The following is a 26,857-nucleotide window of genomic DNA, read 5'->3' on the forward strand; positions in this document are numbered from 1 at the left end:
TCGATGCGTGCTGCGGCAGCAATAGCGTCCACTATCCATCTAGACAGTGTCTGTTTCGAGGTGGCGAGACCCTTGGTGCGCCCTCGAGCGAAACGAAAAGCTGCTCAGCGGCGTCTGAAAGAGGCGGAGCGCGCAGTATACAATCTCAGTGCTCTGACTGGGCAAAGGAGATTTGTGTCGCGTTCGCTATCGGATGCTGGCAGAGCCGATAGGGAAATAATCTGTGCTCTGAAAGGAGTACCGATCACCTTGGGGACATAGCCGTGTCTAGGCTTTAAAATGACCTTGGAGTCACTTGGTCCAAACTCCATACACGCAGGCTGACAGACAGCGTGAAGGTCTCCCACGCGTTTAACTGATGACAGGGCAGTCAGAAAACGGTTTTGAGTGAAAGGTATTTCAAATCCACGGATTCAAGCGGTTCGAAAGGGGGCTTTCATAGCTCGAGAACTACAGAAAGATCCCAGATAGGAACCGATGGGAGCGTGGGGGTTCATCCTTCTAGCTCCCCTGAGGAAGCGGATGACCAGTTCGTATTTTCCCCGTGACTGGCCGTACAGGGGCTCGGCGAACGCCGTGATGGCTGCCACGTACACTTTGAGCGTGGATGGGGATTTGCCCTTATCCAACAGCTCTTGTAAAAACACGAGCAGTGACGACACCCCACATGTCCGTGGGTCCAGGTCTCTGTCGGTGCACCATTTTGAAAACACCGACCATTTGGACGCATAGAGTCTTCTCGTGGAAGGGGCTCTAGCGTGTATGATAGTGTTCATTACTCCTTCTGGCAAAGTGACGGGTAGTTGTTGATCACCCACGCGTGCAGCGCCCAGCGCTCTGGGTGGGGATGCCAGATCGTGCCGCGAGCTTGAGAGAGGAGATCTGCTCTCACTGGGATGGGCCACGGGGCTGTCAGTGACAGCTGCGTAAGCTCCGGGAACCATGTCTGATTCTCCCAGCGTGGGGCTATGAGGAGCACCGAGTGACGCGTTTCCCTGATCCTCTGCATTACCTGTGGCAATAGCGAGACGGGAGGGAAGGCGTAAAGCGGCGGTTGGGCCAATCCTGGGCCAGCGCGTCCTCGCCTTCGAGAAAAATACTGGGCAGTGAGAGTTCTCTTCTGGCCGAAGAGGTCTATCTCTGCTCTGCCGAATATTTGCCATAATTTCTGGACTGTTTGAGCGTGCAGGGACCATTCCCTGGGGAACATTGTCTCTGGACAGTCTGTCTGGGCCGTCGTTCAGGTGGCCTGGCACGTGCGTCGCCCTCAGCAAGCGCAGGTGGCCCTGGGACCAACTTAGTATGCGTTTTGTCAGATGGAAGAGATTCCTGGATCTGACACCGCCCTGGCGGTTTAGATAGGATACCACAGATCTGTTGTCCGAGCGGACCAGGGCGTGGTGACCCTGAATGACCGGGAGGAAGCGCGCAGTGCGTACTCGACCGCTATCATTTCCAGACAATTTATGTGAAGGAGCTTTTCCTGAACTGACCATAGGCCGAAAACCGGCGAGCCCTCGCGAGACCGCGCCCCAACCCGCGTTGGGCCGCGTCTGTGGAGATGACTTTTCGGCGAGATACAGCTCCCATCGTCACTCCCGCTGATACCATTCGGCCACCGTCCAGGGCTGCAGAGCTGATATACAGGTCTGAGTCACTCTGATCGGCTGGCGGCCTGTGGCCCACACCCGGCGAGACGCCCGGGTGTTTAGCCAATGCTGAAGCGGGCGCATGCACAGTAAACCCAGCTGAAGTACTGCTGCAGCTGAGGCCATGTAACCTAACACTCTCTGAAATTTTTTCAGAGGCGTGAGGCTGTTCATCTGAAAAGACGCGGCTAGTCGCGCGCCGTGTAGATAAGCAAGCCGTCATTGCCACAGAGTCTAGTTCTATTCCAAGGAAGGAAATTGCCTGACTGGGCTGTAGTGAGCTCTTGGTCCAATTGACTGCAAGACCCAGACTGTTCAGATGACTGAGGAGAACTGTCCTGTGAGACAGAAGCTCCGTATGTGACTGTGCCAAAATCAGCCAATCGTCAAATAGTTCAGAATCGCAAGCCCTGACTCGCAGGGTGCGGCCGCATCCATGCACTTCGTGAAAGTACGGGGTGCTAAGGACAGGCCGAACGGAAGGACGGTGTATTGAAGGCGAATCTCAAGAATGGCCTGTGACGGGGATTTATCTGAATCTGAAAATAGGCATCTTTCAGATCAAGAGAAATAAACCAGTCCCCCTGGCGCACATGCGCGAGGAGTTTCCTGATTGTAAGCATTTTGAACGGTCTTTTTGCAAGCACCTTGTTCAAAACCCTGAGATCTAATATTGGTCTGAGGCCGCCGTCTTTCTTGGGGACAAGAAAATAACGGCTGTAAAACCCTGACTCAGCTCAGTGAAGGCGCACTCTCTCTATGGCCCTTTTGCACAGAAGGTTTGCTATTTCTGAGCGAAGCATGCAGGCTGCTTCCGTGTTCACAGTAGTTTCGAGCAGCCCTGAAGCGGGAGGCGGCGATCGAACTGTAGCAAATAGCCCTGTTTTATTGTGCTTAACACCCATTTGCATATCCCTGGGATAGCTTCCCAGGCTTTGAAGCGTAACGCTAGAGGGTGAATGGCCGTGTCGCCCTGATTGCCGTACACAGCGGGCTGAACAGAATGTGTGAGCGCGCTTATTGTGCTTATGCATGACTGCTCGCAGACAGTAGGGACATGCTGTTCTGTGAGTGACTTCCCGATTGAGATGAATGGGGAAAGAGTCACATCTGTTAAGTGATGCGCGAGCATAGTCACGGGCACGGGACTTACACATAGAGAGGTGTTTGCTGGCCGTGTGACAGAGCGGGCAGAGAGGGGACGCAGGGATTAATCACTGCAATAATTATCCAATTATAGGCTCTTAAAAATGTGCTCATTTAAGTCCAAATGGCAAAAATGTTTTGGGCAGGCAGCGTATCTTGTGAGTGTTGGAGCTCCGGGGTTGGCAGAAAGAAAGAGATCACCCAACATAGTGAATTATGTTTTTGGGAGTGATACAAAGGCTACAGCATTTTGAGGATATCTCCAGAGTTCCAGCATCAGTTTGAGGAAGATTTCAGTAGTTTTTTTTAAAATGTAAATTAAATGTTAAACATTTTACGTATGTATTGGTTTGCTCATTTACATGGAGTTTTCGATTCTATCATTAAGATTTGAAATCTTAATGATAAAGGATGATTAGCCTAAAATAATCATACATATATTTATATCATTTGAAAGCTCTAGTTCTTCTCTTCAACATGGTGTGTTCAATATACACAGTTCAAGTGTGTGATGTTATATGAATATAATATGAATTTGGATATGAATATCATTTTCTGGCACAGAATGGAATTTTCAGAATTTTGGGCTCAGGCAGGAAAGGGTTAAAGTGTGGGATAATAACAGTACAATGGCTTTGCAGGGATGCTTTGAATGTACACAGTGGGAGGTCTTTTGTAGTGTAGACATTAAAGAACAGGTTGAGACATGACTGATGACATACATTTTTGTGTAGACTCCATCATCTCTACTACATTTTCAAAGTCTAATGATAAACCTTGGGTGTCTAAAAATTAAAGACCCTCATAAAAATGAAATGAAAGACATATAGAAATCAGGATGTGATAACTTTAATGGACATACAGAGGCAGATCAAAAGGCAAATACAAATACATATAAGCATATTTATAAGCAAAAAATAGAGCCATCTTTGACATCTGGTAACTCTAGACATGCTTGTCAGGGAATTAAGATTACGACAAATATCAACCATAAGGGAAAAGGGAAATTGCCTCTGGTACTGCAAGATGATGAGGAGCTGAAGATAGCCAATCAGATAACTCATACTTCTGCCATTTTGAAATTGGATGTGGGGACACTGTTTCAGCGATGTCACTATTACCTACAACACATTTTTCCACTGGTCTTTATATTAATTAAATAGAGGTCAGTCAGAATTTTAGAAAATGTAATCCTCGTAAAAGTCCAGGCCCAGAAAAGATATGTGGTAATGTTTTAAAGCATTGTGCATGTTAGCGCCTATTTTTACTGATATTCTGGTATTGTTCCTGCTTGTGTTTTGAGCGCGTAGTGAAAAAGTATGTTGTATCCCAAACACAGCATCTTATAGATCCTCTGCAATTTGCGTATCAAGTTTCTAGGGGGTTAGAGGATGCAATCTTGACTATTCATCTGTTGCATTCTCACTGAATTCAAGACTCATGCTAATGTTCTCATCCACCTTTAATAGTATTTCCCCTAGTACATTAGCAGTTATTCTGGCAAAATAATTTTTACTTGAAAGTTGGTTGATTACGTGGGTGACTGATTTCCTCAGTTTTAGAACCAAGCAGGTTGAAATAGGTTGGTCTACTTCTGACAAAATGATTACTTCTATAGGATCACCTCAGGTTTTATCGCCATTATTATTTATTTTATATACTAATTCTTGTTTAAGTACTTTTATGAATGGATATATCATTACGTATGCAGAAGATACTGCTTTAGTGAGCCTTTTACATGATGGGATTTACAAATCTTCTCATAAACATCTCCAAAACAATCTATTTGTAGAGCGGAATCCCAATCAGCCTGATGGGGCACGAGGGATAAAGGCGGCCAGTGATGACGGTTCTCTCTCTAGAGAGAGAGAGAGAGAGAGAGAGAGAGAGAGAGAATGACAGGCAGCTGCTATGTGTGTTTATGTTTCTGTGTTTTTGGTTCAGTTTACTATTAAACTATTATTTATATTGCCAAGCCAGTTCTCACCTCCTCCTTTCCATTGATATGCTTTACATTGGTGCCAAAACCCGGGAAGGAGGAGGGATGCCCGTCGTGGGGTCTTCAACACTGCCGTCCACCCAGGGGAGTGCCAATGCCATCCACCGGGGGACTGAGTGCCCTGACCGCCCGGACACGGAGAATGACCGCCGTCCATGAGGTGAGTGGGGACTGGACTCCCCGACCGCCTGGAGCGTAGGAGCCTCTGCCAGTTGTGGAGGAGTGCCCTGCTGTCCCCCAGAAACGCGGAGGGGTCGAGAGGACCACCGCCTGCGAGGGCAGGATGGAAGCGACTCCCCGGCCGCATGGAGTGGTAGGGCCGCTGCCAGCGGCAGAGGAGAGTCCCCACGGGTCGCCGAGAACACTGTCTGACTCCGGTCTGCCAAGGGAGGAGCGGCTGCCATCTGCCTGAGAGGGTGGAGGAGTGATCGTGGACCACGTTACGGCGCATCAGAGAACCGGCTTGGCAATATAGATAATAGTTTAATAGTTAACTGAACCAAAAACACACAAACATAAACACACAGAGCAGCTGCCTGTCATTCTCTCTCTCTCTCTCTCTCTCTCTCTCGAATCCACCATCACCGCCCACCTTTATCCCTCGTGCTTCCCCATAAGGCTGATTGCGAAACGGGTGTGCGTTGTTCCACCCCGGCCCTGCCCTCCTCCACTCTACACTATTGATTTCAAAGAGCAGAAAATATCACATCCTGCATTAATAAATAAATATATATATATATATACTGTGTATGTTGTTTTTACATGTCAATCGTGATTTATGATGTCTGTGTTTATGCTGCAGACCCATTTTCCAAATAAACTAACTAACTAAAAAGCTATTATCAATTTGGGTGGACTGTGAGTACGGCAGCAGTAGGTCTAAAGTCTTGCTTGTCAGTGCTTACTTGTCAGTTATTCGGCTTAATGGGTTAGATTTCAGTGTACATGAACTTTCGGAAGGAACATGTCAATTTCCTATTTGACAAAGTTGACTCCAGACCGTCCCTCTTGTGGCTGATTGCTTCAGTGTTCCATGTTGACTCTTAGTAGGAATTTCAATTTCCAAACCAATTCAATATATACTAAGGTCATTGGTTGCAATGTAAAGCATCTGCAACAAAGTTTTCTTAACGGAGTGTGTTAATTAGTCAAATGAAAGCTTCGGATTTATGGCAATGTCTGTAGATGATGTTATAGAGATTAATCTAGTGCCACAGCAATCATGATAGATGTTAATTTAAGGTAATTATCGTTCATATAATTCAAGTACAGCTCCTGAGAAATGCTGACTGTGTGAATCAATCCGCTTGATGAATGATAATGCCTCATTATTCAACGTAACATCTGCTAATGTTCCCTTTATGAGCAATGAGTTATTACTTTGACAGGGAATATTTTGTACACACCTAACAGTTTTATCACACTTGCTTGTTTTTGTTGTTCCCTCTTGAAAATTCCTCATGCCCATTTACATTAAGGGAAGTGTTTGCGAGTAAATGTCCATGCCACTACCCCATTCATCATTATGGGATGTACTTGCAAATATAATTCAAACATCATTGAAAAGTAAATTCCTTTGTGTTTTATGACAAGGCCACTACAAGGGCAATAGATATTATATCTCATTAAAGACAAAGTTAATCACCAAGGCAATATGCTTTGGAAGAGCAGTGCACTTATGTGGTTGGCTTCCTTTTTCTCACTCTCTCTGTCTCTTTGTGAATTGATAAAATTTGTTCACCCACCGATCCTATTTAATCTCAAAATCAAAAAGAAGTGACCCCAATTTCCATGTGAAATGCTCCATTAATGGATGTGGGCATGTGGCAGGTTCAGGCCACTTTTAATACAAATTAATACTTAATTTGCCAATTACACCTGCAAAAAGAGACCATGTGGATATTGGATTACACGACAGCAATGACACTAGGGTGTGTTGAATTACATAGATGAGTACTGATTTAATTAATGTTACTGGTCTGTTAGATAGATTGTGTCTGGGCTACAGGGCATGCTGTCTGTCTATTTAGCTAGCAGTTTATTTTTGATGGTGGCGCTTTTGTCTATGTCTACTCTGATGAAAAATATTCTCATACCATGTGGTATCATACTTTACCATAGTACTGGTGATAACCTCATGTATGTACTATAGCACTTACAGGGTAGTCCAAGATATCTTTTCATACTAAGCCATATCAGAAGAACCAGACTGACGTTTTAGAGGAAATGTGTAGAAAGTGTTATCTCAAATGACAAATTCAATCTAAATACTGTAAGAAATAAATAATTATTGTGGTCAACAAACTTAATTCCATGCCATGTTCTGTGACTGTTTACTAAGTATATGGTGTTCAACTTTGCATTTACTTCATTGGATCACTTCAAGACTTCATAAAACTGCTGTTTGTGAAGGAAAATTAAAAAAGAAGATTAACATTTATTTTGAGAGTCTCAAGATGGTGAAATGAATAGAATTCTCAGTAGTGTTTGTCTTGGAAATGTTGAGAAGATTCCTATCTGCCTGAAAATAAAAAACCTGGAAATTTAACAGTTAACAACTCTTGAATATAAAACAGCCTGAAATTTTACAAACTGTTTAAACACAAAGTTATTTTATTGTCAACTCGGTTTTGCATGGGAACAAACCATGATATATCAATCCTTTTTCACTATTAATCTTGACATCTGAAGTCTCCTTGGAAATCATGATTTCAAGCTCAATTACACTTCCTGACGCCATCTAGTTTTGTTCTGTGCATGAGTCAAGCACTAGGAAGTGTAATCGAGCTTGAAATCATAATGGTAAGAGACTGTAATGGCCAGATGTACAATTACGACAAACTTAAAAAATGCATTTTAATTTTGGTCTGTTCTTACTCAAAACCCTATAGAAGACATGGGTTAAACAACTGGAATTTTATGGATTACTTTTTTACTGTCTTATGTGCTTTTTTTGAGCTTCAACATTTTGGTTACAATTCACTTGCATTGTATGGACCTACAGAGCTGAGATCTTTGTGTTCTGCAAAGGAAAATCATACACAACTGGAATGGCATAATTGTCCGTTTTGGTTGAACTATTCTTCTAAGCGTCCAGAGACAAGATTTCACCATTATACAAGGACTTTCATCTTGTATGCAGAGATTGTTCAGCAGTATACTGGTGAGAGGTTATTTCAAATTCAAATATTTTGAGACCTGGTTCAGTACTGCACATTCTAAATGTTAGTGACATATAAAAGAAATAGAATATTGAGTAATTTCTCCATGCTGGTTATATTTCTCCTGCAGTGCCATTAGGCAAGCTTTTTATGAAGTCAGATGAAACAAAGCTTCTGATCAGGAAAATGTTTATTGCATTCACAGGAGGAGATCAGAGGAGATTCCCTGGAGGGAAACAGATGCGATGGATATTGTGGGCAGTCTGCTGCACGATGGGGAATCAGATGTTATAGCACAATGACATCAGAAAGAAAGTCAGGGAAAGAATGTCTTCAGATGGGAAATATGCTTAGGCATTCCTTCACACTAGCTCTTGTGAACATATATTAGCCCCAAAAATAACAGACTTCAGCCAAACTTAACATATATATTATTATTATTATTATTAATTTTTTATATTATTTTTTTTATTAGATAACAAGAAATCAAACAAAGTGGCATCTGCAAAAAAATTATGCTAGACCTTTTCTCAGAACTAAATTAACTTTTCTTAGCCATTTTTGCTATTGCTTTTAACAAACTGGTCTTAAGGATTTTTTTAGGGGATATATGTAGTCAATTCCCCTTAATTTGCACATGTCCTAGCAGAATAACCACAGGTGTAGTTCACTGAAATAAGTGTAAAAATACCTTTTTATTTTCTAATTTTGAATACAAAATTAATAAAACAAATTTTTTTTAAACACTTTTGAAACATCTTTGAAATGCTTTGTTCAAAGTGGGCATGTAACCGGTTCTTGACTCTCTAGAAATGATGCGGGAGCCAACGAATTTCCACCTTCTCTGGTCTTTTATTTTTAAAAGCACTTTTCAGTGAACCCAAAATGTCCACATAAATGCACACACACATCCAACGTGTTTCACTCCTTTCCCTGCCGGTGGTCTGACTGCCCTTATATCTCTCTCCACCTCTCACTGCAACACAAAACAGCTGTTAGCATTAATTTCCCCCAGGTGTCAATCCTTACCGCTTTCCTCTCCTGCCCTCACTCTCCACAGAACAGATTAAGATTCAACTTTATTGTCACTGTGCAGGTACAAAGCCAATGAAATCGTAATATGTTGTGCTAGATTTCATTGCATTTCTTGTTGTGCACTTCAAAGACATTTAATGAAGCTTGAAATCCAACTGGATGCAACAAGGAGCTTGGTCTAAATGTTTATCATCTTTGTTATCTTATAAAATGACGGACATCATTTTGAATGATCCGTCAATGTTTAATAAAATAGGCAAGTGACAGAGAGTTAGTTTAATGCAACCTCGACTTATAACGTCTGGTTTGACTTGAAATGTTTCAGCATTGGCAGCTTTTGTGGGGGCTTATTGTTGTGACATTCATTTTACAGTAGTTTTTAAGACACCTGTAGTTGTTATAACATCCTATTACAGCGCATATTCTTCCAGAGCCTCCACTGCTCGCAATTACCAGTAACATTGGTCTAGCTGATAACAACAACTAAGGGGAAGTGTGGAGCATCCAAGAGAAATAATGGCTCTTGCCATAATGGCGCCACCCATGGAGAAGTCAAGAAAAAGGTGGAGAAGATGGAAAGTTTGCCTATGGGGGGTAAGGGGCCGAATGAAAAGTCCACACTTTCTGCTAAAACGTGCTAATACTGTGGAGGGTGTGGTAAGGACTGTCTGAAAAGTTCACACATGGTACTGAAACATGCTAAACTGTGGATGGTGTGGTAAGGGACCATCTGAAAAGTATACAAATGTTGCTAAAACTGGATTTATTTTTCAAAATAAATGTTCAGTAAGATCAACCAATGTATGGATAACATCATAAAGACAAGTACAGGTGAAGGAAAAAATTAAAAATTAAATAAAAAAAATGTATACCAATACAGCATCAGCATCTTTACCGGCTGAGCTACCCAGGCCCCCACTGCCCCCTATTCTTAACTGTCTAGATCCGAGCCTATCTATCTGATTTGTAACTTGAGTGTAAGTTTCATTCAAGCAATCAGACCAGCCAAAATTAAGTTCCGACTGCAAGAGCTCCCTAGTGACCAAACAAGAAGTGTAATTTAAGTTAACATGCTAACTATGACAACTTTTAAATAACATTTAACTTAATTTGAGTTTGAAACTCATATTTTCAGCAGTCAACACTCCCTAGTTTGAAACATGCTTTAGCTTTAAATAAGTTCAAATTATTACAGGGTTTAAAAGTAATGGATCTCATTTAGTTTTTACTAACTCTGCACTGCACTACTCGTAGTTGTTGGGGCTTTGGAGAGTGCACAGTTGTTTACCTGTTGTCATCATTGAGGCCGATTAAGTTGAAGGAGCCAAGTAGAGCACAGACATTTCTCCATAGTACCAGCACAGCATGCTTCTCAGGGCAGGGGAAGAAAAAGAAGAATGGATTAGGATGTGACTAGTGTTTGAAAGAGCAGGGAAGATACAAGGAATGGAAGAGCAAAACAGGAGGGAACCTTCTTTTTGTCTGATATAACAGGGGTGATACAACACACCAAGAATATGCTGTGTTTTGGATGCACTGCAGGCTGGTGTCCCCCATCAGGCTGCTTTGCTAGCTTAATCAGCTAGACAACCTTGGTCACAATCATGCTGTACCTTCTAAGATTTGCTTTTAAGATATTCTATGAAGTAATTGGCACGGTGAACAAAAGTGCATTCATCAGCACAGCACATCTGAATGTATGCCTGTTTATACCGCTCTTCTCCATTATTTGATCATCATTTAATTAAATACTGACATGATCCATAGAAAAAATACACAAATATCTCTTATTTATACATTTTCTTTAGCCTGCTTTCTTTGCAGCATAAAAGCTGCACTATGTAAGATTGTTTTGTTAAAAATTAACAAATTGCCATTATTGATTAAGTACATAAATAATCAAAGTGTTCAAAACAATGTCCTGACCTTTCCCCGATTCATTTCGGTAAGCCTGTAATAATAATTAATATTTTGAGCTGTGGGGTCAGATTTGGCATGAAATCGTTGGCTTATGTCGTTCATTTTTGCGTCATGACGCCATGTCCGTAAACACAGGAAAGAAGTGCCAGATGCCACGTGTTCTGGCTGAGGATGCTGTTTAGTTCAGTCAGTCACAATCACGCAGTTCAGGATGGTATCACTGCAGTCTGAATGGATCTTTATCTGTGATCCATTTTACGAAATTATTTACCTGCTATAATGCTTGGAATTGGATACTACGGAGCCCGGGAAGTCACCTGTTGGGAAAAAAAAAACAATCCGTGGCGACGGTTTTGCAATCCGTCCGCTCAGTTTATAAACTGTACTCACGAATTCTCAAACTGTTCCTCGGTTTAACAAATCGTGCTCACGGATTAATAAACCGTACCCACGAAGTTCCTAATCCAGCTCTCAGATTTGTAAACCGTGCCTTCAGTTTTTGCAATCTGTACCCACAAATTCATAAACCGTGCTCACGCTTCGCAATCCGTTCCCACGGGTTTGTAAACTGTACTCTCATATTTGTGGCTCGCCCTCATTTTCGAAGAACAAGCTTTTAACGTTCGATTGTTAACGAATCTTATTGTATATTGTTTTATATGTGTATTAAGTGTAATAGGCCTACATAAAATTGTCTTAACTGCGTCTGCATGCTTCAAGTGATTCTCAATTGTAGCGGGTATGGAGTGGAATATACGATTTAATATGAATGACGTGCATAAAAATCTTTTGTTTATTTGTGATAATCTTAGCACTTTATTATTATTGTCTCATCTGTATTATGACTGATATTTGACGAATTGCTTTGTTCCTTTTTGTACGTTTTGGACAAAAGCGTCTTCTAAATATGTAGCCTAAAATGTAGGCTAATAATAATAATAATTATTATTATTATTAGTTTATAACTATAAATGAGTTCACTTAACACAGTAATATGTTTATCATAAAATAATTTATGAATGCTTTATTTTTAAGCAAAAATAAATGTAGGCCTATTTTATCCAAACCCGTAAAGGTTAGGTTATAGCCTATAAAAATAAAGCATTGATAAATTATTTTATGACAAACATATTACTGTATTACTAAGTGAGCTCATTTATAGTTATAAACTCTAATAATAATAATCATTATTAAATTTTAGGCTACATAGGCTATTTAGAAGACGCTTTTGTCCAAAACTTACAAAAAAAGGAACAAAGCAATTCGTCATATCAGTCATAATACAGGTTAGACAATAATAATAAAGTGCTAAGATTATCACAAATAAACAAAAGATTTTGATACACGTCATTCATATTAAATCGTATATTCCACCCCATACGCTAATTGAGATTTGAGAAATCTTTTTAGAAAATATAGTTTATAAACACCGTACTATATATCCCGCACCGTAACAGATGGCCTGGTTGAATCTGCCGGCACAGACTGGGGAGGAGCCACAAATCCGAGAGTACAGTTTACAAACCCGTGGGAACGGATTGCGAAAGCGTGGGCACGGTTTATGAATTTGTGGGTACAGATTGCAAAAACTGAATGCACGGTTTACAAATCTGAGAGCGCGGATTAGGAACTCGTGGGTACGGTTTATTAATCCGTGAGCACGATTTGTTAAACCGAGGGAACAGTTTGAGAATTCGTGAGTACAGTTTATAAACTGAGCGGATGGATTGCAAAACCGTCGCCACGGATTGTTTTTTTTTCCCCAACAGGTGACTTCCCGGGCCCCGTAGGATACAGTATGTTGTCTGGTAAGGTTGTCATGCTTTTATGAATTACCTGTGTGTTTACAGACTGCAATCCAGTTACTGTGCATATTTACTAATACGTATGACTTCTGAAATTGACTTCTTGTACATATTATTTTCATGTTTAATAAAGAATATTTTATCCCAATTATTGATCGTTTTATGTTTTTAGTTTAGAGTGTTATTAGGCTTACAGTTTAACTTTAATTAACTGCCGTGCAATTTTTTTTGTTTTAGTCACAGTTTTAGTCTTTTGACAAAAATGTCCTTTAAAATAGTCAATATTTTGTCATGTTATATTAATCAATTATAGTTTTACAAAGTTGAAAAAATTTTAGTCATTAAAATAATATATTTTATGTGATGATGACATGCAAATGGACAAAAAAGTTTCAAACTGTAACGGTCGAAACTTTAACCAAATATTCAAATATTTAGAATTATTTTTGTAAACGTATCAAACATACAGTATAAATGTACATAGGTCTACTATCCTTGTGAAAAACCTGAGCTCCTGAAATAATAATGAATAGACTGAAGTATTAGCTACTTTTTAGAAGTTAGACTGTAGTCTGAATTCTTCATGCTTTAGAGACTTATTGATTTTCCGTGAAAGGCTATTACATTGCATGTAGCGTGTTTCTTGTGTATTCACAAATGCACTTTACGCAACGGAAATTGTGCCTTTTTTGTCTTGTCTCGTTATCATTGACGAAATCAAAAAAACTTTCGTCAACAAACATTTTCATCAATGATTTAGTTGACAAGATTAATAATGCAAAAATTAGGAAGTCTAACATTGAACTCGAATCAGCAGTATCATGAGTTTCACCTCTTAAATTGATACTACAATACAATATAAAAATGTATAGCCGATAAAACACTTGAATAATCATTAAAATATACTCGTTACTGGTGGTGTTACAGGAGAGTCCCCTGTTCTCTATGTAAAAGCGCTTTGAGAGTAATGTCAGAAAAGTGTACAATTAATTAATACAAAATATGTAAATAAGTGTTGTTTATCTTCATCAAAGAAAATAATTGTTACAATGAGGGGGGTGACAGGAGCAGGATCTAAATGCAGCTAAAAGTATTTAATAAAACAAAAAAAGTACAAAATAACGGGGTAAACACAGGAATAAAGAAAACATCAACGATGGGAAAAACTCAGGAACAAAGGAAACATAAACATTGGGAAAAACACAGGAACACTGGAAACATCTACTATGGGCTCAGGTAATACACGGGATGTCAAACACATACAACAACTGACAAGGAGTGAGCAAACAACAGGGCTTTAAATACACAAAGACTAATGCATGTGAATGTGAGACAGGTAAGAAACAATCAAGGACAGCTGGCAGTGATGAGGGGAGGGAATTATGGGAAATGTAGTCCGGGAGGAATGGATGACAGAAGGGAAATAACAGGGCAGACAACAGTGAATCGTTGGAAACAACCTCCGTGGTCGTGTACATGGGCAGAGACACGGAGACAACCTCTGTGGTCGTAAATATAGGTAGAGATTTGAAGACGAACTCCATGGTCGTGTACATGGGCAGAGACTTGGAAACAGAAGCCTTTCTCCTCCTCCTCCGGGAGGCCGAAGTTGGTAGCGCAGGCTCTGGAATGGGTGAGGCAGGCAACGCAGGCACTGGGACGTGCATGGCTGGCAACGCAGGCTGTGGGGACATGGTGTGGCGACTCAGGCGTGGCTGAGACCTGGCACGGAGCTGACTCAGGCGTGGAGTAGACTTGTGAAAGGCTTGGAAACCAGGTTCAGGGTAGGGAGAGGAGGATCCTCTGTATTATAATTTTTTTTTAGTTAAAATCATGTATTCCTCCCATGCATAGTTGCCGGCCAGAAGGATGGACTTCAGGGTTGAGTTGGAAAAGTATGTGCATTTGGCAAGGACACAAAACTGATGGGAATTTTCAGGGACAGGCAAGTTTGCTTGGGTCAGCCAAATGAAGGGCGCTGCTAGATCCAGGTCAGTTGTTCTGTTACAATGAGGGAGGTGACAGGAGCAGGATCTAAATGCAGCTAAAAGTATTTAATAAAATAAGCAAAGTACAGAATAATGGTGTAAACACAGGAACAAAGGAATCATAAACATTGGGAGCAACACAGCAACACAGCAACACAGCAACACAGCAACACAGCAACACAGCAACACAGCAACACAGCAACACAGCAACACAGCAACACTCTACGATGGGCTCAGGTAAAACACGGGATGTCAAACACATACAACAACTGACAAGGAGTGAACAAACAACAGGGCTTTAAATACACAAAGACTAATGAATGTGAATGAGACACAGGTAAGAAACAATCAAGGACAGCTGGCAGTGATGAGGGCAGGGAATTATGGGAAGTGTAGTCTGGGAGGAATAGATGACAGAGGCAAAACAGGGCAGATAACAGTGAATCATGACAGTAATATTTCATTTTTAAATGTTCAATCGTATAACATAATTATATCAACATGAAAATAGCATGTTATGACTCTGAATATCTCCCAGTCATGATCACACAGGCGATGTCCAGGTAACCTAAAATCATGAGATTCATCCGCCAGAGCAGTATTGTCAAAACACAACGGATATAATGTATTCTTCCGCAAATTGCTTGCAGTTTTACATTTCAAGCACATATGTCGCTAAAGAGCACAGATTTATGTGGTGCAGCTCTAATTGTGCCTCGCAAATTAGCACTTGTTTGTCAATTTAAAATTTATTTTAACAATTTAACAATGATACTAATCAAAATAATTCAAAGACATACATTATTGAGCCATAATAGTCAAGCATTGATTGGACAATAGAAAAAACAGCTCTTGATTTGATTTGCCTGTAGCTGCATTGAATGCCCCCAGCTGACTCATTACAGAATTTACAATCACGGGACATAAAAAAATTACATGATGATTGCAAGAACATGTTACATTTTAGATAATTAATTACACTGAATTTATGCATTACATTGGCAGCCTTATCAATATGCCTAATTTACACAGAGGCTTGTTTGTGCTAAAAAAAATTACAGTGACACTGAAATATTGCGTGCAAAAGTGAATTCACAGTTTAGTGTGACTACTTTTATTTACTTCTCTAACCTTTCTCTAGAGATTCGTTTAGAGATTCGTTTGACATCTAGTAGCACACCAAAAAACACCAATCACATTTAGCTCTTTTTAAAGCTAACTTTTAGTGTGTTTTTGTTTTGTGTAGACTACATACACTTTGATTGCGAAGGCTTTAGACGCTCTTCAAAGATGTCACATAGGAGACACTAACTACAGCAACCCAAGGTTTAAGAAGCAGAGCAATAAGTTTACTTTATAAATGGAAGTTCTGGTTCAACTTTATTTATGTTGAGTGTGGGTCTGGGTCAAAGCAGTCTTTCTGCAGTTTGAGCATGAAATAAGAGTTTTCAAAGGAGGTTATGGTGCTTGTACTTTTTCTAAAGAAAGGTTGCACAATGAATGTCACTGTGTTATGGCTGCATGTGTGAGTGGGTGTTGATGGGAAATATAAGAAAGTGCTGCCTATATGACTTGGGAGACCTTGATGTTGTGCGATCATACTTCATATGACAGTATTGTGAAAATACCCTTTTGGATCATTTTAAGGGGCAATTCACTGAGAAATTTTAAATTTGACATCTCTCGAGAGTAGCTTGTGGTTGAAACACAAAATGCATTTTGAAAGCAACCCCATGCACTCTCATTCAGTCTAAAAGTTGTTTTTAAATGCTGAATGAGTACTCAAGTCCATTACAAATCACCCCAAGAGCTATTAGATACCCTAAGCTGAAAATCTAGTTTCAGAATGGAAATCATTTTTTCCTAGAATCTTTGTTTTATTCAAAGATTGATTGAAAGATTTATTCAGTGATCGGTTTTTAGGGATTTAAAATTAAATTTAAATTAAATGTTCAACATTTACTCACTTATGTTATTCCTAACCCATTTTTCCATATATAATATGGGTTTTGATATATTCCAATATTGCATGTGAGGGTGTGTGGTGTTAGGTTTGTGACTAACAAGTAGTATGACTATACAATTTGAGAGCCACAGGAGAATATAATATCTTTTCCTCTTACAAAGCTATCATATGACTTCAGAACACTTAATTTAACAATATAATGTTAAATATTTCATGAGCCACATGTCCTACTTTAATGGCTCATGAAATATTTTACTTTTTTGCCATTGTTAGAATCAATGCTTAATGCATCATCAGACCCCTTTTTACTTTCATGCATGACAACATGCATGAAAATGTTGTCAAACATCGCCTCAGAAAGAAAGTCATTCTGGTTTGGAATGATGTGAGGAAGAGTACATTTATGACAGCATTTTCATTAAGTGAACTCTATGGTTTGGCAATCAATTAATTAAAATGGCTTATAAATGGCCATCTTTCTTTGATTTGAGTTGGCCAAGTCAGAAAGTTGGGCCTGCTTTCTCTAATTTATGTTCACTTTGAGGATCAGTGTTTAAATGTCTTTTTGGAGAATGTCTTTTTCAAAACTGACAACTTAAATTTGAGCAAAACCGTTCTGCAATTGATGCCAGCTGTAGCATTTCCGTAATCTACGTAGAAGATAAAAACATTATTCAAAAGATAACAGCTGTTTTAAGAGACTTTTATTGAGAGTATATATAAGGATATTGAAGCATTGCAATGCCACAGTTATTGAGAATGACTTATGCTGCCTGTCATTTAGAATATATGACTTAAAACTGTACATTATCTCTTGCTCGGATCAATTAGTGCAAGTCAGTGACCAAGAACTTGCCTTCTGGGAAATTCACCCTTCAAGAGTCCACATGTTATCTTGTTAAGCTGGAATGCAGTGATGCTCTGTGAATAATGTCCATCCAACCACATACTTTAATGACCTGAAAATTTTCCCAAAGGATTGACATTCTGTCATGATGGGGGTGGGAGTTGGGGCCTGATGGGATGGCTGACTGAATGAGGAGAGAGAACTGATCTCCAAGAGCTTGCTGGTGTCTCATTAGACAACAATATGATTTGACATGTGTTGTCAAGGCTTGAACCCATAACACAAATAACATGTGAGTCCATGGCTCCGGCCACCTTCACCAACAATACCCTGCCCATTGACATCCACATGTGTGTGGAAAACACCCACACGCTCACATACACACACACATTCAGACTGAAATAATCTCATCTCAAGAGGGGATTGGCAAATCCAGTGGCATGTGCTGAAATACAGAGCCAGCGCATCGCTATCGCATAAACATTCATATATCTGCCTCAGTCTTGTGAGCATGGGATTTGTGCATATGTTTGTGTTCATCTGTGTATGTGTTTGTGTGTGGTTTTATTTGTTTGTCTGGGAATCGCCAGAAGGATGCCTGCCTGTGTTACATAAAAATGTCAGTCTCCCATATCTTAATGAGATAAGTTGAAATGTCGGCCAAAACCGCAGAGAAATAAACACATGTAATGCATGGGAATTGTGCAGGAATGTTGTAGAAATCCATATGAAAATGCTTCAGTTTTGCATTTATGTCTTATACAAATTAATGTTCCGGGTTCAATACAAGCTCAATCAACTGCATTTGTTGCATATTGTTAATAATTTAGAACCATCCATATTATTTTTTATTACAAAAAAATCACAGTAACTGTTAGGCTCTTATAATGACTTGAATTGAGTGTAATAAAATCAGGAATTTACTGGTGTTACAGAATTTACCTAGTTACAGGGTACCCATCCATCATTTTTTAATTTATCAGGCCATGACTACGCACACCCTGCCCCCAATTGGGCTAATCAACCGAGGAGAGGGATAAGTGCAGCAGATTATGGCAGTTCGAGAGAGATAGAGAGCCACATGCAACCACCATGTATGCGTTTATGTTTTTGTGACTTTGTTTAAATTCCTATTAAAATATTACTTTGATTGTTCAGCCGGTTCCTGCCACCACCTATCCCATTTTAAACTTGTTACATTGGTGCCGAAACCTGGGAAGGAGGAGGGAGTCGTCGCCACTGACATGTGCCCAAACGAGCAGCAGCGGTCATCCGCTGGAGGATGTAGGAATCACTGCCAGCCATCTGGACACGGAGGAATGGCCGGCATCCACGAGGGGAGGAGATGCTCTCTGCCAGCCACCTGGAGCGGAGGAGTTCCCTACCGGCCGCCAAAACGGAGGGGCGTTCCATCCATCAAGGGTCGGAGGACTGGCTCTGGTCCGCCAGAGAGGAGTGGCTGTCTTCCGACAGAGGGTGGAGGAGTGATCGCGGACCAGGCGACAGCGTGTCTGGGAACTGGCGAACAAGTTTTTTTTCGCTCTCTCCTCTATCTCTCTCACTGTCGCTCCGCCTTGGCCTTTCCCTCTCCTCTATTTTGTTGTTTTGGTTTTCCCTCCTCTCGTTCCCCCTCGCCAGCCCTAGAGAGGCGAGGAAATACCTGCCAGCAAGTGGGGCCAGAATGGCAGCGGTGGGATGTACATAATTCCGGAAGTTCCCTGGCCTCAGGCAAAGGAGTGAGAAGTGTGACAAGGAGGAGGGCGGGTACGGGCCGTGACTGCACACGACCGGCCCCCAATCGGGCTAATCAGCAGAGGAGAGGGATAAGTGCGGCGGAATGCGGCAGTTCGAGAGAGAGAGAGCCACATGCAGCCGCCATGTGTGCGTTTATGATTTTATATCTTTTTGTTTAAGTTTCCCGCCTCCTCCTTTCACATTTCAATCTTATTACTGTTAGTAAGTAAATCACACTAAAATTATGTTTGCATGAATAATGTTCCCATCTTTTGGCTATACTTTTAAAACAGTGTGGAATTAATGTTTATGGACTGACCCCATTCACTTCTATTGTAAGTGCCTTACAGAAACCAAAATGTTAGCTTTTTTTGGCAAAAACGTGGGACAAGTCAAAATGATTTTATTATATATCAACATTATGACACAAATGCTGTCGATTGAGCTTAACTTTATTGGGCACAGAACATTCCTTTAATTTAGTTTTTTGTGTGTGTGTAAATCACAGTGGTGGAGTGATGCTGTATAGTCATGGCAGAGTGTGTCAGATCACGGTAGTCTGTGGCATATTCTTCAATATAGACCTCAGAACCAACACATGAGATCCTGAATTTCAGTGAGCAATTTATTTTGCGGGTGTTTTCGCCATTGCCTGATCTGCACAGTTCCTTTCGTTTAATGCGCGCTAAACCAACGCAGACAAAGCATGCAAATAAACAGCGCTTTTTCTGGGTGCAATTTGTTATTTTAATTTCCCCTACAGACCTTTGAATTTGCATTAATTTCTATATATAATAACTCAAAGCACATCCTAACCTTCACAAGATGTGGGAGAAATAACACAATCTGTGACAGTGGAACCTTTTGACAAACAGACTTTCAGCAGTATGAATGTTTCTCTGCACACAGAAGGGCATTCGTTGCTTTGGGTAAAGGAAGCACCATGTGAGATCTCACAGAAGGAGCGGGGAAGGGAGAGTGCATGTGTTTACCCTCTCAGCTTGCTGTCCTTTATGTTTGAACTCTGTAAATGAGTATAGCCTCTAGGGCTGCGGGGATGATGGACTGCAGTAAAAAGTACCAGGAGTAATCTCCAACTCTCTGATAAGAGCACTGCGAAGTAACAGCTCTTGTGACGGTCTTCCTCCCTACCTCTCTCTTTATGTTCCTACCACCTTGGCTGCCACAGCTCATGTCCTCTGGCTCTGTACCAACAGCTAAAAATAGACTGAACTGACAAATGTGTCCATTGAGCCACAGTTCAGGACTTAATTTCTTGTTTTATGTATTTATTTTTCTACTCTTTTGGGAAAATTCACTAAGAATGAATTGAGCCCATTGACATTTATTTGTACACTCTGCTGTCTGCATTGTTTTAGCACCTCATTCTCTGGTTGAAATATGTCAGATAAAGACACAAGTGTACACATAAAGTCTGGTTATTGCAATATGCCCAGCACAATTCCCCATCTTTAGGTCAATTCTGAGTGCTGGATTATGCAGAAACATTCTCAAAGGAAAAAGTAGGGAATGGAAACACCTGCAACACACAGAGAAACAGAGGAAAGAAAAGTGCCGCTGAGGACTCGGGTCAACTCCCAGTACTCATTGTAAGTAATTCAGTGAGTCACCTTGACATAAAAAGCAGTATTTGTTATATTATTTTACACCTTTGGAAATAAACAATAAGAGGCTGACCTAAATGTTATATTAATGATTATCTATGTGTCTGCCCTGCTAAATAAAACAGCTAATAAGACATGCAGTTTCTATGCTGGTCTAGGCTAGTTTATTCTGGTTTGGTTCTGGTCTGGAAGTTCACCAGCAAAACAACTAGATGACCAATATGTGGATTAACCAATTAAGTCTTGCTTGGTAAAGCAAGTCAAAAAGTATTTTGGGAAATCCAGCACACCAGCATTCCTACAGTTAGGCTAATTAACAATATTACTTGACGGAGGACATTTTTACAAAAACAAAACAAAAAACAAAACATTAAGCCACTTGAGGCTATGCACTACGGTGATATTATAAAAATATTTTTGCTTTAATGTCACTTTTTGCTTGAATGTTTTATAACTTGTTTTCTGATAATGCATTTTTAATGTCTTGTTTTAGAAAATGTAACCACGTATATTTCGTCCTTGTAATGATGGCAAACTAGAGAAGGCAGGATCCAATTGCAGCTTTTAAGGAAAAATTCAAAGACTTTAACACAAAGCTACATTAAAGACTGTATAAATGGAACAAGAACCAACAATGAACAGAGGAAAACACAGGGATTAAATACACAGAGACTCATGAGCAAAAAAGGAACACCTGGAACTAATGAAAACAAGAACCAATGAACAAAAACAAGGAATAGAACAACAAAACCCATAATCAAATGAAAGACACAAAGCAAAAAATAAACAAACATAGCAACCCCTGGTGGTCACCAGGGTAATCCTTACTGAGCCTCCCAACAAAGGAGCAGCACCTGAAGCTCCTTAACACAAAAACAGTTCTTAGGATGATCAGGGGTAGAGTCCCCGGGGGCGGAGCTAAAATTTCAGAGCAAGGCACTAGGGGAATCAGAGAGCAAGGCACAAGGGAAGAGTGTCAGAGAGCAAGGCACTAGGGGAGAGTCAGAGAGCAAGGCACTAGGGCAGTGGTTCCCAACCCTGTTCCTGGAGGCCCCCAACACTACACATTTTGGATATCTCCCTAATCAAACACACCTGAATCAACTCATCCACTTGATAGTGGAGACACCACGACCTGAATTGGGTGTGCCAGAAAAGGGAGATATACAAAATGTGCAATGTTGGGAGGCCTCCAGGAACAGGATTGGGAACCACTGCACAAGGGGATTCAAGGGGCAGAGCCATGGAAGTCTAGGAGAGAGAAGCCGCTGGATAGGGGTCAGCAGACTGGGCGGTGGCTAAGCTGGGCACTGAACAGACTGGTAGCTTGTGTCTCACAAGTGCAGGTCACTGGACTGAGCAACAGATTGTCGATGACTGCTGGGGCTCATCGACAGTCACAGGGGCCTAGACAGACTCGATGACTACAGGGAACTGGACAGGCTTGTCGACGGCCTCAGGGAATTGGGCAGGCTTGTCGACGGCCTCAGGGAATTGGGCAGGCTCGTCAACAGCCTCAGGGAACTGGACAGGCCCGTCGACTGGGGAATGGCCTCCATGGCTGGGAGCGCTGGTAGCGACTGGGGAACGGCCTCCATGGGAGTGGAGTAGCTTCTGGTGCTGGCTCTGGGACAGACAAGGCTTCAGGCACTGGCTCTGGGATGGACGATGCTTCAGGCACTGGCTTTGGGATGGAAGAGGCTTCAGGCTCTGTCTCGGGGACGGACAAGGCTTCAGGCTCTGGCTCGTTGACCGTAAAAGGCGTGGGTGCTGGCTCGTTGACTGTGGCAGGCGTGGTCAGTTGGCCAACTGAGTTGGGGACAACAGGGACCTCCTTTATGGGAATCTCTGAGGGAGCCTTGAGAGCCACATGGGGACTGGAGCAGTACCCCACTGGGTAGGGGGAGGAACTTAGCAGTAGAGCATAATCTATGTACTGTTCCAAAGTACAGTTAAAGCTGCTCCTGCATACATGAATTATGGGCTCGTTGAGCCCAAATCGAAATAGTTTCTGTAATTGAGCTCTCCCCAGTTTATATAATCTGCGAGGGCACAAAAAAGATCAGTGAAATCTTCAATTGTTAAACCCTCCTTCTTCAGAGATATCAGTTCCACTGCTGGATCCATTAATTTTGTCTGTTATTCCTTACAGTCTTGCACCATAAGTCGATTTCTACCCTTGTTTTAAGCATATATCAAATGCTAAATGTATTATACTATTTCTTGCAGTGTAGCATTCGTTTCTAAAATAATTTTGTTTTTATGATCCTCCAAAAGGAAGACTGCTGTTCTTGTTTGTTGTCTAATAAGAATGAATGGAACCAGCCAAGCTGCAAATATGCACCAGCACTAAATATAAAAATGGCTGCTCATTAAAAATGGCTATTATAATCCGTACAGCAGCACCCAGATATGGCTTGTCCGAACCGTGATTGTACTGCAAGTATGTTTTGTGTGAGTGTGTATTTGTGTCAGCAGCAGGGCAATTTATTCATTCATTGTTTTTTGAAGCATTTTGAACCATAAATATTAGGTTGAAATCAAGGAAATGTAACCGTTCTGATTCAACTATGTCGGTTCCATAACGATTCCAAAATGATCACACAAGAAATCAACATGTGATTCATGATCCAGTGACTTGATGATTTTCAAATGCAAATGTGCTTGCAATTCGCAGCAAATATTTGCCAGATGTTTGCAGCTCTTAACTAGTAGTGGTGAACTTGTAGCAAACATTTGATGACAATTAAGAGTTTGCCACAAAGGTCATTTGCATGTTAAAATAAGGAGTGGCGAATTTTCGTCAAATTTGTGGCTAGTTTGCAGAAGTTTGTGTCAAGTTTGCTAGAACTAAAACATTTTGAAAGGGTTCATCATATATACATTCCTGTTGACTGTGTTACATCATTTACAACTAACTCACTGTTGGAAAATGGAGCTCACATGTGCCCATATGTTCAACAACACTCCCAACTTCTACCAGTGGTTGAAGTTTTGGTGAACACACATCGATTTCAGCAGCAGAACTTTCAAACTACTGGTGTTATAGTTATAAGTTATACAAGGACATTGCCAGTGCTACAGCCCCTTTAGTTACCACAATGGGGATGTTCAGTGAAGAGTCACTGGTGGTTTCTGCCTTTGGCAAAGTTCAGGCTGGGAGTGTGATTTCATACAAACAGCCAGCAGAAACAACCCGCCACATTAGTCCCCATCATGATGCCCCACCAACACCACCTCTACCACTTGATAGTTAGAGCCTCGACCCATCTGTGTGCTTGTTTGTCCATAGCAAACATGTATTACTGTATATGAGGTCACTGGCAGTAAAGCTGTAAACAGCTTGCAAGATCGAGCATGCCATGAGTCACTGGATTGGCACTCCGTCAGAAAGCCACGAGTAACATTGTCCTGATTTAGAGAGGTTTGCCATGTACTGTACGTGGACAGAGTACACTTCTACCCATGTGGATTCATAATTCACCCAGACACAATGTGGTTTGGAGCCTCTACTGATGGCACAGAGTGTCAAGCTTTTTACTTTTTGGATATTAAGTGCCGAAATGTAAAAAGTTATGTTGACTGCCCTTACCTGAAATTACAGAATGGCACACCCGAACTGAAACAACAACATGCCTACTACTGGCAAGTTCAAGGTCAGATGCTAATCTCAGGACTGGAGTGGTGTGATCTTGTTGTACATGCACAGGACGACATAGTGATCCAGCGCATACAAAGACAGCAGAATGTTTAAAACCATCCGGGAGAGTTTTGACCATTTCTTTTTTATTTCTAGAAAATTACAAAATTAAATTTAACAATGATTAAAATTTATACTTGTATGTTTACATAAACACTGTATTGAAGTTTATATTTACATTTGTACATGACAGTCATGTACAGCTGTATCAAAGTTGTTTATATTTACATGTTTACATTACAGTCGTGTACAGCTGTATCAAAGTTGTTAATGTTTACATGTATACATTACAGTCGTGTACAGCTGTATCAAAGTTGTTTATATTTACATGTTTACATTACAGTCGTGTACAGCTGTATAAAAGTTCTTAATGTTTTCATGTTTACATTTATACATTACCGTCTTTAGAAATCTATCCAGAATTGATCCATCCCCAACAGAGAGTGTTGTCTTGTATTTAATCCTTTGCCCATGCTTTAACCAAGGGGCCATTCTGATCATTTACAAGGCAAGCAAATGTATACAGCTCGTTGATGCTCCCGGTGATGAGAGAGGGATGATCGTATCAAAGACCTTGTGTTGCTTCACCCTGTGGATAAGACGCTCAACATGGACCCTCAGTGACGCAATGGATTGAGTCTTTCTGACCTCATCAGCAGACATTTGTTTCCTCTTTGACATGTAAGCAGGTCTGTAGATTTTGCAGAGTACAAAGTCATCCACATGAAAACATTTGTCAACCTTACTGGCCATTCCAGGTTTCAACAGAGACACAATCCCAGACTGCTTCAAAAGCTCTTTGTCACTGATAGAACCTGCATACTGGGATGAGAAAAAAGTAACTGCTCCATGTGATGCATGCCATTTAGCCCCTTGGATGTGCAATGGGACTTTAAGAGGAGAACACTTTACTTTGAAGCAGTAAAGAGGGTGGTGTTTGGCAGCACAGCTCTGTTCAGTCAATCACCACTTGTGTGTCTGTGTAGTCCTGGAACTCCTTTGGTAAGTGAGCCTTGACGGCCTCCTCAGACATCCAGATGTGCACAGATCAAAGAATGGTGTTGAGAAAATTAGCCAAGGTTGAAATAATTCGGCTCAATTTGGACGGATGAATGTTGAACCTGTGGCTCAGGTCCCTCTGTGTCAAAATGACGAGAGATGAATAATAAAGAGGAAAAACTCATCGATGGGCTGCAGGGCCTGACACTGTCAAAATAACGGTTTAAAATGTTATATTTATATAATGTGTGTTTTTGTAGAGAAAGTAATGAGTAAAATTAAATATCCTTTCCTTCCCTATTCCCCCACATAATGCAGTGTATATTGTATGTATAATGTAATAATGCAATTAACTATTTACCAATGCATTGCCTGATACTCCAGCTTCACTTGTCCTTGGGGCTGCTCTTGCTCTGGTCACACGAACCCTGATGTGAGATGCAGAGGAGTCTCCACAAGGCCATCTTGATTGTTTTGGTTGGATAGATCACATGACTAAAAATGTGTCATCCTTTTCCATAATATCCGTTTTCAGAGTCCACACTACAACGGTAAAACAGCGTTTACAAAAAGCTCCATTTTCGCCGACAAAAACGCTGTCTCAGTGTGGATGGAAGGCCAAAATGGAGAGAAAAAGATGTGTTTTCAAACGAAAACGTATTAGTGTGGACCAGGCCTAAGACAACATTTAGGGTGTGTTCACACTTGGCAGGTTTGGTTCAATAAAAACGAACTCTGGCATGATTGCTCTGTTAGTGTGGTTGATTTGAACAAGTGTGAACGCTGCCATCCAAACCTTGGTTCGCACCAAATAAGCGGACCAAGACCCCCTGAATAGTGTGTCTCGGTCTGCTTCCAAATGAACTCTGGAGCGGTTCGATTGATATATGAACGCAGCATGGACCAAAGACGTCTAAATGGACCAAAATATATGTCATAAAAGCTGTCTAATCAGGTTGTGTGACCTTATCCTTATGCCTTTTGTTTTGTATCTTTAGGTTCTGTGCTAAAAATGCCAGTGTGAAGGCTAAGAGAACCAGGACAAAATGTATAATTTTCTTTTTTGAGACCAAGGGAACCAAGAGAACCGAACTCCAAGTGTGAACACACCTTTAGAATCAGAATTCTAAGTAAGTTGTGCTTATAAGGAATTCGTCTTAGTGGTTTGCTCCAAGGACATGTAGACAGTACACATATGTATACACATACAATACACGTAATATAATCATAGAATGTTCAAAAAGACTATAAACTTCATGGTGTGGAGAACAGTATATGAATAT

This window comes from Xyrauchen texanus, chromosome 13 (assembly GCF_025860055.1).
Source record: "Xyrauchen texanus isolate HMW12.3.18 chromosome 13, RBS_HiC_50CHRs, whole genome shotgun sequence".
Taxonomy (NCBI): domain Eukaryota; kingdom Metazoa; phylum Chordata; class Actinopteri; order Cypriniformes; family Catostomidae; genus Xyrauchen; species Xyrauchen texanus.